General features: G+C 40.3%; 1 long non-coding RNA gene across 1 annotated transcript; it reads right to left on the bottom strand.

Moving 5' to 3' along the window:
* Positions 1-1,787: 1,787 nt before the first annotated feature.
* On the bottom strand, positions 1,788-5,478 carry LOC124254134. The gene is made up of 3 exons (XR_006892398.1): positions 5,363-5,478; positions 4,312-4,313; positions 1,788-1,800 (listed from the first exon to the last, which is right to left on the bottom strand). It is a non-coding gene; the product is annotated as an uncharacterized LOC124254134 (long non-coding RNA).
* Positions 5,479-13,646: the final 8,168 nt, after the last annotated feature.

Raw genomic sequence — 13,646 nt, 5'->3', positions numbered from 1 at the left:
ATGGTGTAAATAATAAAGAAGTTGCACATCCAAATCAATTGTCTTGTATTACCCTACCAACTTCTAAATGCCTATCAAACATCTTTTCTCTTTCGTTCCATTCGAAGCCACCACCAAACATTTTGTTTATCAGACCTTCGGTAAAACAATTGACAATTATATCACCAGATCCACATCGGGTACCGGGCAGGACTGGGTAATAGGGTGTATACGTTTTACAACTGGGGCGGTTTGGTAGCCAAATGGTTATAGCGTTCGCTCGTCACGCCGACGACCCGGGTTTGATTCCCCACATGGGTACAATATGTGAAGTCCATTTCTGGTGTTCCCCGCCGTGATATTGCTGAAATATTGCTAACAGCGGCGTAAAACCACACTCACTTTTTAAGACTTGTTATCACGAGAAACGATAGCTTTTAACATGGCCTGAGACTCCTGATCAGTTAAGGTTACCAATACCGCGACAGCCCAGCTACACACTGAGATAAATGATCGGAGAACTATCGCGGCGAGGTTTTACGCCTACAGACAAATGTACCCGAGGGAAGTGAGCTTATAACAGTGTTTGTGTTCAGATTAACTTCATTTAGGTGTATAAACAAGACGAACAAGGGAGATAATTCATTTGATATACTACGGTATCATGAGCATCGATCTACGCTATTGGGATACGACTGGCATGTGTCAACCAATTTAGCGAGCCTGACTACCAGATCCCCATGTCTTGTATATCAGGGTGGGGTTGCCTAGTGGTTAAAGAGTTCGCTTGTCACTCCGAGCACCCGGGTTCGATTTCCCACATGTTTACAACGTGTTCTGGTGTCCCCCCGCCGTGATATTGCTGGAATATTTCTAAAAGCAGCGTGAAACTAAACTCACTCACTCAGTCATTCCTGTACCGGCAATCACCCGCAATACCAAGGCTTTAACATACTCTGAATATTCTATTATCTACTTTATTGACAAAATAAACGAAATGAAAAAAGAAAATCTCGTTAGAATTGCCCGATGACATTTGAGGATTTGAACGCCTTATACCAAGTGCACAGCTTTCTATCACATTCAGAAATCAAAACAGAGTTACTTCCCTTGGAGCATTCCTCCCTCCATTCGTCACCACTCGCCCCTTTCCGTAACCTCCAAGAAGACTCGTCCCCGTCTCGATGCTTTTTCATTCGTGACCAACTCGTGTTATTCCGGGACAAGCCAAATAGCGACTCGTGCCCCTCTGGATGGATTTCATGTTGGCGCATAAACATCAGAACTGCTATAAAACAGGAACAATAACTCTATTCCTGTTTCATTCCAATGGCACTTAATATCACCGAAGTACTCGTACATTGTATAGCTGTTTTTGTTTTTGCTTATTTATTTTAAAGAATCAAACTTCTTGATACAAACTAAAAGAAGGATAAAAACATATTTGTTAAAGACATATTCTGACGTAATCATTTTCATATGTTCACCTTTTATTTCCAATTATATTTCTAAATAGGGTTTAATAATCACAAATGGGATTTGTTGTACTGAATATGTAAATAAAATTTATAAAAAGAACCCAGCTACATCAAAACCTAAAGTAGAAACTCAGAAATGACTTTAAAATATTTCTCAAATTGAACATTCGTGTATCCTTGCTGTCATACCCCAAGTGGAATTTTAAATGAATTCGCTGAAAAATTTATGAATCACCCAAAAATGGTCAGACCAAAACATTCCCAGAGATGTGAAACATATGTCCAATGTTAAAATCAAAGTTGATTTGTTATATACAGATATAATATTATTCATTTTAAAACTCTTAGCGATTAATAATTACATTTCTTAAAACTGTTGGAAGCGCACGTACATCTCCTAAAGCCCGCAAGGTCGTCAGAAATACACTCAATTGGAGTTGTCAACAAACGCACGTGCGTGTATTTGAATCTCTCACCGAAATAGTGTAAGATGTTTATGTTTTTAAAAGCACCGTTATCATCAGTTTAATAGTTGTCAATTTTGTTTTATATTTTGTATATTTTTTACATTCATAGATAGTCTCTCATGTTCCCATAAGGGATGGCTCATTTTATGTATTTTACGATGTTTTAAATGTATAATGTATGATGTGAGTCTAGCAATAAACAATCTGTGTGTGTCTCTGTCTGTCTGTCAACGCTTGCCTTCAGAACGAGAAATCATTTACCATGTTGGTTAAACCCCAAGAATACGGTTGTGTGCTGACTAAAACAGGTTCATAATAGTCGAGATCGGAGTATTTGCAGACTTCCACCATCAAGCTGGAGGTCGGCGTAAAACCGCAAACACAGAAAACAAAAGCTTTTCTTCAAGTACAACAGGATGAAAACCTAAAAGAAACCTTTTGAAACGGTTTGCACTTTAACATGAGTAACAAAACGCTGTTATCGATAAATGCAATATGACAGATGTAACATGCAATATGACAGAAGTAACATGCAATATGACAGATGTAACATGCAATATGACAGATGTAACATTCAATATGACAGAAGTAACATGCAACATGACAGATGTAACATGCTATATAACAGAAGTAACATGAAATATGACAGATGTAACATGCAATATGACAGATGTAACATGCAATATGACAGAAGTAACATGCAATATGACAGAAGTAACATGCAATATGACAGCTTAATTGGAGTGAGTCCACGTGAGTGTGAGGAGGAACTATTCCTCCTCTTGTCCTGTGAGGACAGAGTAACCTAGAGGTGCAAATGTGTTTTGTGTTAAAACCTCAGTTGATGAAGGGACAGTAGGTTGTTTGTCTCTATTTAATCTCTTTCTTTTTTTCTGTTTTGAACTTTCACTGACTAGTTTAGAAACAGACGTTTCAGATTGTTGCTCATGGTGATTTTCTGTTTGCGAAGCCGACGTAGATTGTGTTACTTTCGGAATAATCTGAAGGGCTGAAGCTGCAGTAATAGGTTTATTTGATGTTACCCATGTCAAGTCGGTCTGACATGAAACGGAGGACGTTGCTACAGAGCGGGTGACTGCGGCAGAGTAGGTCAGGTTTGATGGAATCTAAGTTGATGGAGTCTTTTTTTTGGCCTCTAGGTAGGAAATACTATTTTGGCATGTGATTTTCAATATCTGTGATTCCCGTTGATACACGGGACAGGACCTGGATGAAGCGGAATGAGCACCATTACAGTTTGCGCACTTATACTCTTTCTCACAGTCGGAACCCTCATGTCGATCACCACAACGATGGCATACTGAAGAGTTTCGACAGGATTGCGACCCATGCCCGAAATGTTGACTTTTATAACAACGGAGTGGATTTGGGACATACACATCCACTCTGATGTTGAAATAACCTGCTTTTATAGACTTTGGAAGAGAGGAACGGTCAAAAGTCAGTAGGTACGTGTTGGTTTTCACGATGATTCCCTCTTTCTTAATCGTGAAACTCTTCACTGCAGATACACCTTGATCTGCCAACTCTGAAGCAATATCCTCCTCTAACATATCAGCAAGACAACGTGCTCTGTCTCGGATAATGCCACGACAAGAGTTTAGCGTCCTGTGCACAGACACAGCAACCTCTATGTTTGCAAATGTCGTGATCGACAACAGATTTAGAGATTGCTGTCTCCAAGCACACTCGACAAGAAGCGAGCCACTGCGAAGACGAGTAACATTTGTAACTTCTCCACAAATTCTGGAGATAGCCTTTGAAATTGCAGTTGGATTAAGTTTAAGTGGAAGAAAGCCTGAACCCTCAATAACAACAAATCTAGCCCATGAGTCACTGTTAGAAGACATATGTCCAGTAGAGAGATCTAAATACTCTAAACGTCTGTTTTTTTCGTTTCTAGATGAACCAGAAGGTAGAAGTGCCATGATGAAAGGAAAATATTCAGCACCCCTGCTCCCCCACCCACCATGGAGTGTCAACAAGGACAGTGTCAGATAGCACCGGATATCCAATATGCCGACACCAGGGATACAGGGGTGTTATACTCCAGAGAAAACGACACGAATAGCTGCATTTATCTACCAATTTCATGCCCGACTGGTTCGGCCCAAGACAAGAAATTATAGACATACATCATTTGGAGGTCATTATCACCAGATTGGCCCTTGAGACACCGCCTTCTGGCATAGGACTCTAGGCAAACATATATAATGTAATTTGAAATACAAACATTCAGTGTCAAAAATGTACAAAAAAGTTCTGTAGTTGCATATGAATGTTGTCCATGCACAGGACTTGAATGTGTCAGACAACGCGTCATTTTTGGGCGTTTCCATGGTACCCATGCTATTTTCAGAGAACACGACTGCTATATATAAATGGCTAAATCTTGATAATGAACATGTATTTTGTCAATCTTGTGAATGTTTCTGATACCCCAAGCACTGCTCTTTCAAAACATGTAAAACACCAAGATCAAGGTCAAAGGTCACAACAATCGAGTTGGTTGCTATTTTTGCTCAAAAGTCAATATACGTGCAGCGCAATGTATTTGGTATCGTAAGAACATATGTAAAATAATAATTACAGAAAGTGAAACATCAGGAAACATGCTAGTTAGGGCGTTTCCATGGTTACTTTGCATACATGTGTTTATTGAATGAAGGCACGAAAGAGGGTCCCTAAATATGCTTTACTATGCCAAAAGAAACGCATAGGCGTTTTGTATTTTTTAAAATCTATTAATTGCCTATTGTGTTCAAAACAATCGTCAAAATATGTAACAAAAGTGTTGATAACATGATTTTACACAATTGTACAAGTAAAAATCTACTTGATGTTGAAATGTTGATTTTGATGAGATTTCTTACAGGGATTAAACAGGCATCGCCACAACGCAACAGCAATCACCTTCCAGTTGAAATTGTGCAGCAAAGAGCATGCACTCTCTGGATATAAAATTCCAGATTACGTTCGGAAATCAGCATTCGTTTTGAAGCAGTTTGAAGGTCAAATCACTACGCCACGTCTTGACGCTGCGACACTGAACATCGCCATTGAAAGAATGCACGCTGGAGATTATCAATCTTCTGTTGCCAGGTGTCTGTCTGAATATTAGTTTGAGCACGATATCACGGCATGCAGCTCGTTACAACCAAACAGGTATGACAAACGACCGTCCCTGTACAGACAGACCTCGAGTCACACTGCAGCCCAAGATCGGGTACTACTTTTGCGTGATCGTACTGCCACGGGTGAGAGCACGGCAGCCAGCTGGGTGCCTGGACTTCGGAAGATATCCGGTCAAACGGTACGGAACAGGTTGAGTGAGATTGGACTGATAGCCATCGCGCTCAACGTCTCCGTTAACTAAAATTGTCCACTTGGTTGTATAGACATTTCCTTCTTCTAAACTGATGTAAAATTCATGTACTAAACTCTATGTGTGGACGAGTTATACGTGTTGGAAAATACAACATTTACGAAGCAGATTTCTTGGTTATGCGTTTCTTTTTTTTGAATAGTATATATTGTATATACTTAGGGTGTTTTAAACATATTGCACGGCTGTTAATATGGTATTTGCTTCGGCTGTGAAAGTGCACCAAAGAGATATCCTCAAGAGAATCTAAAATCTATATATACACATGAAAAAAGGTGTCGCAACACTTTCGATTTTAACATTTATTTTTACAACACGCTTCTTTGTATGATAAATTTGGCCCTAACATTGATTTAGATATGAAACTAAATTATGAGGAACACAATGTTTCGGAGTATATCCTGACTCATTCATCAGGTGAATGAATGCTATGAGACAGAGAGCATATATGTACATGAGAGAACAGCGAAAGTAATAAGACAACCAAGATGGGGACAACATTTATCATTTCAAGTTTCGAATGTCATTTCCGGTGTCACCTGTCGTGTTTATTTTGATATGATGTTCCGAGGTGTGATCATCATCGTGACTTCAGGGTACTTGAATGGTGGCTGGTTGGCTTCGTTTTACTATACGTCAGTGTGATAAACAGTGTGATGGACGGGACCTGAGTATATAAGACTCCGCGGCTGGGCTCCGGGTTACTATACCTGGCACTACAGCACACTCAGGCCCAGAACATCATTGATTGAAGGTTTTGAACGCATGAACGTTACACAACTAACAGAGATGGCAAACACCAGGACCAATGGCCCCTGCATCTTCAATGATACCTTCACTGTAACCATCCTCAGAATACTTCAATGCGATCTGACTTCGCAAAAACTGGCTGATATTGAAACCCACTTCAAGTTATTGTATCAGCCAAGAATACAACAGCTACTCCAGTGTCGAGGAATCTACAGCACGGGGACTGTCAGAGTTTCGGTGACCTGTAAGATGGTAACATTTGCGCCATCCACCAAACGGGAGATCCTTTCAGCCGGTGATGCTTTTGTTATCCTCACTGACCTGGATTCATTCGGAACAGGTGAAGATCTCAAACGGGAGATACAGAACCTAGACTGTTCCAGAGTGAAACCCGCCATTGTGAGAAGAATTGGAGCAGATCTGGAGGTAAAACCGGAATGTAACCCCAGTGAAAATATGGGGTGCCGTGCAAAATGTATTGACTCTTCCCTTCTGAATGGTGCGTTTCAAACGCTCTGCCTTGTTATGGAGAGAGACGCTGGTTTTATTGTGCCACCAAAGAAAGCCAGAAGGTACTCAAAGCCATGTAAGTTTCTGAGACTTTTGCGAAATGTTAAAAAGAGGATATCTTTCTTTTGATTTGTATTGAAATGAATGTTAACAAGATTTTGACCATTTGAAACTTACAGCAAGTTGTCTTTGTTATGTTTCCTTGAAGATACTTTCAATAAATGTTCATGAGTTGCTGTCTGTGTCTTTTCTAGCGTTTGTCTCAACACAGTAGGTTGTATGGGTTGTATTCACCAGTTGTGGGTGGCCGATATGAGTCAGTGAATGCGGTTAAATACCGCTTTGAACTAGGATCATTTCACGGGAATTATGATTTCAACTTCTATATGTTTTCATTGTGTCGTCACTGTGCAGATACTGGTTAGCTGAAACCAATGCCACCGCTTGCCTTCGGAATGCGAAGTCGTTTCGCACGTTGGTTAAGCCACAAGAACATGGTTGTGTACTGACTAACACAGGTTCATAATCTTTCTCGAATCATGGAATGGAGTCCTTGACCATCGACTAAAAGCGTTGAGACCATTGCGTCATGGATTGCAGAAAGGGAAATTGTCTTGCTGCCTTCAATCTAGATTTTAGGTAAACAGACGCAATCAGCAAGATACATCTGAAAACCTTTTTGATGGAAGTTTCAAATTCTGAACCACTCCACTATTATGAATTTGATACAATAAAAGTCAAAATTTAAGTTGCCTGACTCATTCTGTATATCAAAAGTAGAAACGTCTGTTTCAATAATCTAACATAGAGACAGCGTCATTGCCTTAACCGTGAAGATCTGGGTTAGGATTGTGCTTCGGCTTACCATGATGGACTATTACGGGTTGGGAGACTACTACAAGCTAGCACTAGTGAAGAGCAACCCCTTCGTGGTGAGTGCTGGGTAACGCAAACAGCTCTTTCCCCGTGTGGACCCGGGGTAGAATAGGTCTACAGCACCCCATTGCTGGTAGTAGGAGGCGACCGAATTGGGCAATCTGTTTGCCGTGGGTTGCGCCCCTGTGTTGGTGGAAGACGGGGTTCCAGGAATAGCATTCCTTTGTCCAATACACCATGGCCACTTTGACCCTAACTTCACCTTGTCGGGTGGTAGAACGGGTCCAGTTCTATCAATCGGCTGGTCATGTAAAGCCCTGTGCTACAACTTTGTAATATTGCACAATTTTATGTATGTTTTTGCCTGGAGCCGCAAGCCTATGAGGGCTCATGGGCCAATCTGGTGGAACAATTATACTAAGGCCAGAAATGCTTGGAAAATGCTTTTTGGCAATTATTTGACAAAGGTTGATATTTCAGATTCAAAACTCATATATAATCATTCATACCACCTCGACCTAATATGGCATATGAGTAATCACGATGTACCATTCCCTAATCATAATGATTACTCGTAAAATATCGAGAAACAGACTATACTGTGACCCACCTGTCAGGCAGGCAGGGTGACAGCGTTATGTAACGCACGGGCAGTACATGTCAGGGACCGTCTCAAAATATCAAGTGTCAGTATCACTGCTGGTCGAGGACTCTAGCAGAATTACAACAGGTGCAACACGGCTGACGTGAACGCCATCCCGCAGACGGTATTCGTCCTCGATTTTGAGAACACGGTCTTTAGCCTTTTGCCACACTTCTGGGGTAATCCTCGCAAAAGAAGGATACACAAGCTCCTTAACGTCTGAAAGCGTGAATGTGGTATTATTGCGAGCAATACAATTCTTACAGTTACCCCAGATCAGCTCAATGGGATTTAGCTCACAGTGCCGTACTGGTGTACGCAGAACCAGACACAATATAATAGACCATCTATTATATGGTCTCTGGCAGAACTATGTGGCCTTGTTTTGCAGCTAGTTCGTCAGTGATGTACTGAATTGGCTTTTTGTGCTGCCGGATTTTCCCATGAACTGTGTCTTTGTTTCTGATTGCCTGTAAGGCACGTTACAGGAAGTGAGATAGACTAATGTTTAGTCTCTGAATATATATAATTTTGATAGTAACAAACAAGCCCATTTAAATTGGAAAGGATCCCTAGGGAGACCAGAGTTTCAGACCTGAACCTGAGGAAATCTAGACTGGCTTTATTTAGGGCTTTAGCACTGCACTTGGCAGTAGGGAAAATAATGTGGTTCAGGCACAGTGAGACAGACTAGAAGTGAGAAAATCCTGCAACTGAGCCTTGAGATTGCTCATTGTGGGTGGTGATGGTACCACGGACACGCGGGTTATGGTAACTGGCGTTATCCAAAATGATATTGCTTCGTTCGTCCAGCTGCGGTAAAAGCTGATGTTCGAACCAATCCAAAAATACCTGCCCATTCATTTCGCTATGATAATCACCATCAGATTTCTTGGCCTCAAAAACAAAGTCACAACCCCATATCAGTCCCTTGCTACGGGTACCAGCATGCAAAATGATCAGGCGTCTACCTTTGCCTGATGGTAAAACTGATGCCTTAGAACAATCTGAAGGAAGCCACATCCGATTGGTTGAGTGATTTTTATTACACCAGGTTTCATCAAGGTATAAAATTTGAAACCCCAAATTGCGGTATTCTTCAACCTTTCTGAGATAAGCTGATCGCATGGACAGGATTAAATACTTTTCTCTAAACACAGCTCGGTCAACTCCCCTTTTAGTGTACCTGAACCCCATTTCTAACAGAGCTATAATAAGTGTTGTTTTCGAGACATTGATTGTATCTTTGATCTCATCTTGTATTTTAGCAAACGTCGGTGGGCTTTTGCGTTCATACAGATTATCAACTGCACGGCGTATGACACCCTTATCAAAGTTGTCGAGTTTGTGTTTATTACCTGGTTTTGATTTTGACACGACCCCCTGAAAGGGGGGTTGGGGGTGGGGGGTGGTGGTGAATCAGCAAACCTGACATTCCTTGATTGCTGTGGATGCAGTGCCAGATTTTAAAACTGTTCAAATATTACTTAGTAGGCCGTAGTAAGTCGCAATAAAATATAACAGCACCTAATAAGCCGTAACAAAACTTGTGGACGGTCTGATTTGGGACAGGAGACTTGTGTATTGCCCGGCATCTCGCGGTCCTTTCAAGTTTTGTCACGTTCGGCCACGTTTGTCTGGCGTGGTCACGGTTGTTTCACCCTTGATGCCCGTTTTGTCCCAGTTCTCACGGCAAGCTAGGATGTATGGTAGCCGATTCGTCACGTTCTATCAGGACGCATCCAGTCGTGTGACGGTTTACAGGGCCGGCTAGACTAACAACTAGTCTCTGAAATGAACATATTTTACTGAAAAAAAGTTCATAATTAAAAAAATATATAAAATGAAAAGGAGCCCTGAGACTTTCTTCATTTTCAGCCTGAAGCTGAGGAAATCTAGACTTGCCACATTTTTCTAGACTTGCGTGGGCTTTCTTGGATATATTTACTTCAGGGTCTGTACAACAGACTAAGGGCCGGCGAGATACGGCACATTGCGTTCTCTGGCATTCCCTCTCTACAGCTGATGCTGGCCTTCTTGCTGACGCAAGGACTCGATGAATGCCCCCAGCAAGCATACAAACACAAAATCTTCTTCATCTTGTGGGTTTATGCTGCTCTTGTCTCTCGGGATACAATGGCTGCTATTGCTTGGGAGGCCTTATTTTTATACCGTGGGCACAAACGTCCCCCAAAGCTGGCCAGCGTCCGACGTGTCAAAACCTTGGACAAACGTGTGAAACGTGAGGGAACCCACCAGAACGCGACAAGCCAGGAGGAAACGTAATGGCATCCATAGTGGACTGCGGGTCGATCCGTAGTGTGCCTTTGAGCTTCCGGGACTCAGTAGTCCGTTTTTCCCAACGCCTCATCACGGATTCCGCGATAGACCTTGAGAAAACTTAGCAGGACCAAACAAAACTTTGGAGGGCCAAAAATGGCCAAAATCCCACGCCGCACTACGTTCCCAGGAAACCGTGATATTGCTGAAATATTGCTAAAACGGCGTAAAACCATACTCAGTCAGTCTAATGCTCCAAAATCACTGAAGGCAGGCTACTGTAACATCAATGTTGACACGTACATTCCAAATCTTCTTTGGTGCTTCAAATGCCAAACGTTTGGCCATGGCGTAAATACTTCCATGGTAATAACCTTATCTGAACCAGCTCCAACATAGTCACTACAGTATGTGTGTTCATCATAGCCGCTGAGATACTCATGTACAGTATCCAAGTTGATGTTGTTTAGCAGTGACGAAAAGTGCTCAAACCACTCCTCTGGTGAGATTGCTTCACTACCAGGCTTCCCTTGTCTATTAAAGCGTTTGATATACTTCCACAAATCTTGTGTTGTTACACTTCCATTATTAATGACTCTCATCACTTCTGTTTTTTCTACCATGTCATACTTGGCTTTTTTGTGTTTACATAGATTCTTAAACATGTTTCTTGATGAGATGTAGTTCTTCTGGTCATTGTCAGAGCTAGATGATCTAAACCTATCGAAACACCTATATTTCTCACGCTTGCGAGTCACACATTCCTGGTCCCACCACTTAGGCTGACTTTGATAGTGCCCCACCCCCCTCATTTCAGAATGCATGCCACCTGCAGCTTCACATTCACAAATGACTTAAGATAAATTGCACACAGCCTCATTGATGTCATAATTATCCAGGCTGTCCACAAATAATGTTTGTAGCTCACTGATTTTACCTGCTAGGTTACTGATATATACTTTTTTTAAATATTTTTTTTTTTTTTTTTTTTTCTTTTTTCTCTCTTTACATTAAGTACATGGCTGTTGCATACAAAAACCTGATATATACTTGACCTAAGGGCCTATTTGGTTATGCTAAACCGGTTTTGGTTTCGGGAAAACCATGCACTCGATTATGTCGAAACCTAAAACTGGGTTCTGAATCTTTGAGTATCTCAGTGGGCTAGTTTTATAAATAAAAACAGCTTAAGTCTGGGCTAGTACAAGCAACCGCACATACACATACACACTCATGCACGTCGTCATATGAGCGAAATATTCTCAAGCACGACGTTAAACCCAATTTCACCTCACCTCACCTCTGAAACTTTCAAACCATCTCCGAGGCAGGTTTCGCAGTTTCAGTTTCGCGTTCTCTCACAACAAACATGGCGGAAACGAAAGCGCCAAGTTCAACTGATCTTGGTGGCAAAATAGAGCAGCGGTTTTTGGAACCAAAATAATGATAAAAATCAACTGAGAACTGGGAATATAAGCAAATATTTACCTTCAAAAGCATCTCATATCTTTATTATTTGTTAGTTCACTGATAAAATGAAAAACATACGCTGTCATCTAATTCGTTTCACATATACAGTAGCTGAGACATTGTTTTTGGTATCCATTTTGAAACCGGATGGTGAAACCATCCACTCGTTTATTAAACTAGAATTTAGTTTCACTTTGAAACCATGTATCCGAAACTAGACACTCGTTTATAACAGGAGAAACCAGTTTCGCAAAAATCGAACAGGCCTATTCCACGGCCTCAACACCTGTGCTGACCTATTATGTAGTTTGACCTGAGAGTCTAAAGTAAATGTGCAGTAACATGCAATTAACAGATGTGTAACAAGCAATATGACAGACGTCTAATATGCAAATAACACAAGTGTAACATGCAAATAACACAAGTGTAACATGCAAATAACACAAGTGTAACATGCAAATAAGAGAGGTGTAACATGCAATATGACAGAATTAGCACACAATATGAGAAAAGTAACATGCAATATGACAGAATTTAGCACACAATATGAGAAAAATAACACACAATATGACAGATGTAACATGTTATATGACAGATGTAACATGCAATATGACAAGTAACATGCAATATGACAGAAGTAACATGCAATATGACAGATGTAACATGCAATATGACAGATGTAACATTCAACATGACAGAAGTAACATGCAATATGACAGATGTAACATGCTATATAACAGATGTAACATGAAATATGACAGATTTAACATGCAATATGACAGATGTAACATGCAATATGACAGAAGTAACATGCAATATGACAGATGTAACATCCAATATGACAGAAGTAACATGCAATCTAACAGATGTAACATGCATTATGACAGATGTAACATGCTATGTAACAGAAGTAACATTCAATATGACAGATGTAACATGCAATATGACAGATGTAACATGCTATGTAACAGAAGTAACATTCAATATGACAGATGTAACATGCAATATGACCGATGTAACATGCTATGTAACAGACGTAACATGCAATATGACAGATGTACCATTCAATATGACAGAAGTAACATGCAATATGACAGATGTAACATGCTATGTAACAGACGTAGCATGCAATATGACAGATGTAACATGCTATGTAACAGATGTAACATGCAATATGACAGAAGTAACATGCAATATGACAGATGTAACATTCAATATGACAGATGTAACATGCAATATGACAGATGTAACATGCTATGTAACAGAAGTAACATGCAATATGACAGATGTAACATGCAATATGACAGAAGTAACATGCAATATGACATAAGTAACATGTAATATGACAGAAGTAACATGCAATATGACAGAAATAACATGCAATATGACAGAAGTAACATGCAATATGACAGATGTAACATGCAATATGACAGATGTAACATGCTATGTAACAGAAGTAACATTCAATATGACAGATATAACATGCAATATGACAGATGTAACATGCAATATGACAGATGTAACATGCTATGTAACAGATGTAACATGCAATATGACAGAAGTAACATGCAATATGACAGATGTAACATTCAATATGACAGATGTAACATGCAATATGACAGATGTAACATGCTATGTAACAGAAGTAACATGCAATATGACAGATGTAACATGCAATATGACAGAAGTAACATGCAATATGACATAAGTAACATGTAATATGACAGAAGTAACATGCAATATGACAGAAATAACATGCAATATGACAGAAATAACATGCAATATGA

The sequence above is a fragment of the Haliotis rubra genome, unplaced genomic scaffold, assembly GCF_003918875.1.
Source record: "Haliotis rubra isolate DU_JTF1 unplaced genomic scaffold, ASM391887v1 Scf565, whole genome shotgun sequence".
Taxonomy (NCBI): Eukaryota; Metazoa; Mollusca; class Gastropoda; order Lepetellida; family Haliotidae; genus Haliotis; species Haliotis rubra.
Note: the sequence above shows the minus strand (reverse complement) of the source record. Positions and strands in the feature narration are given on the sequence as shown.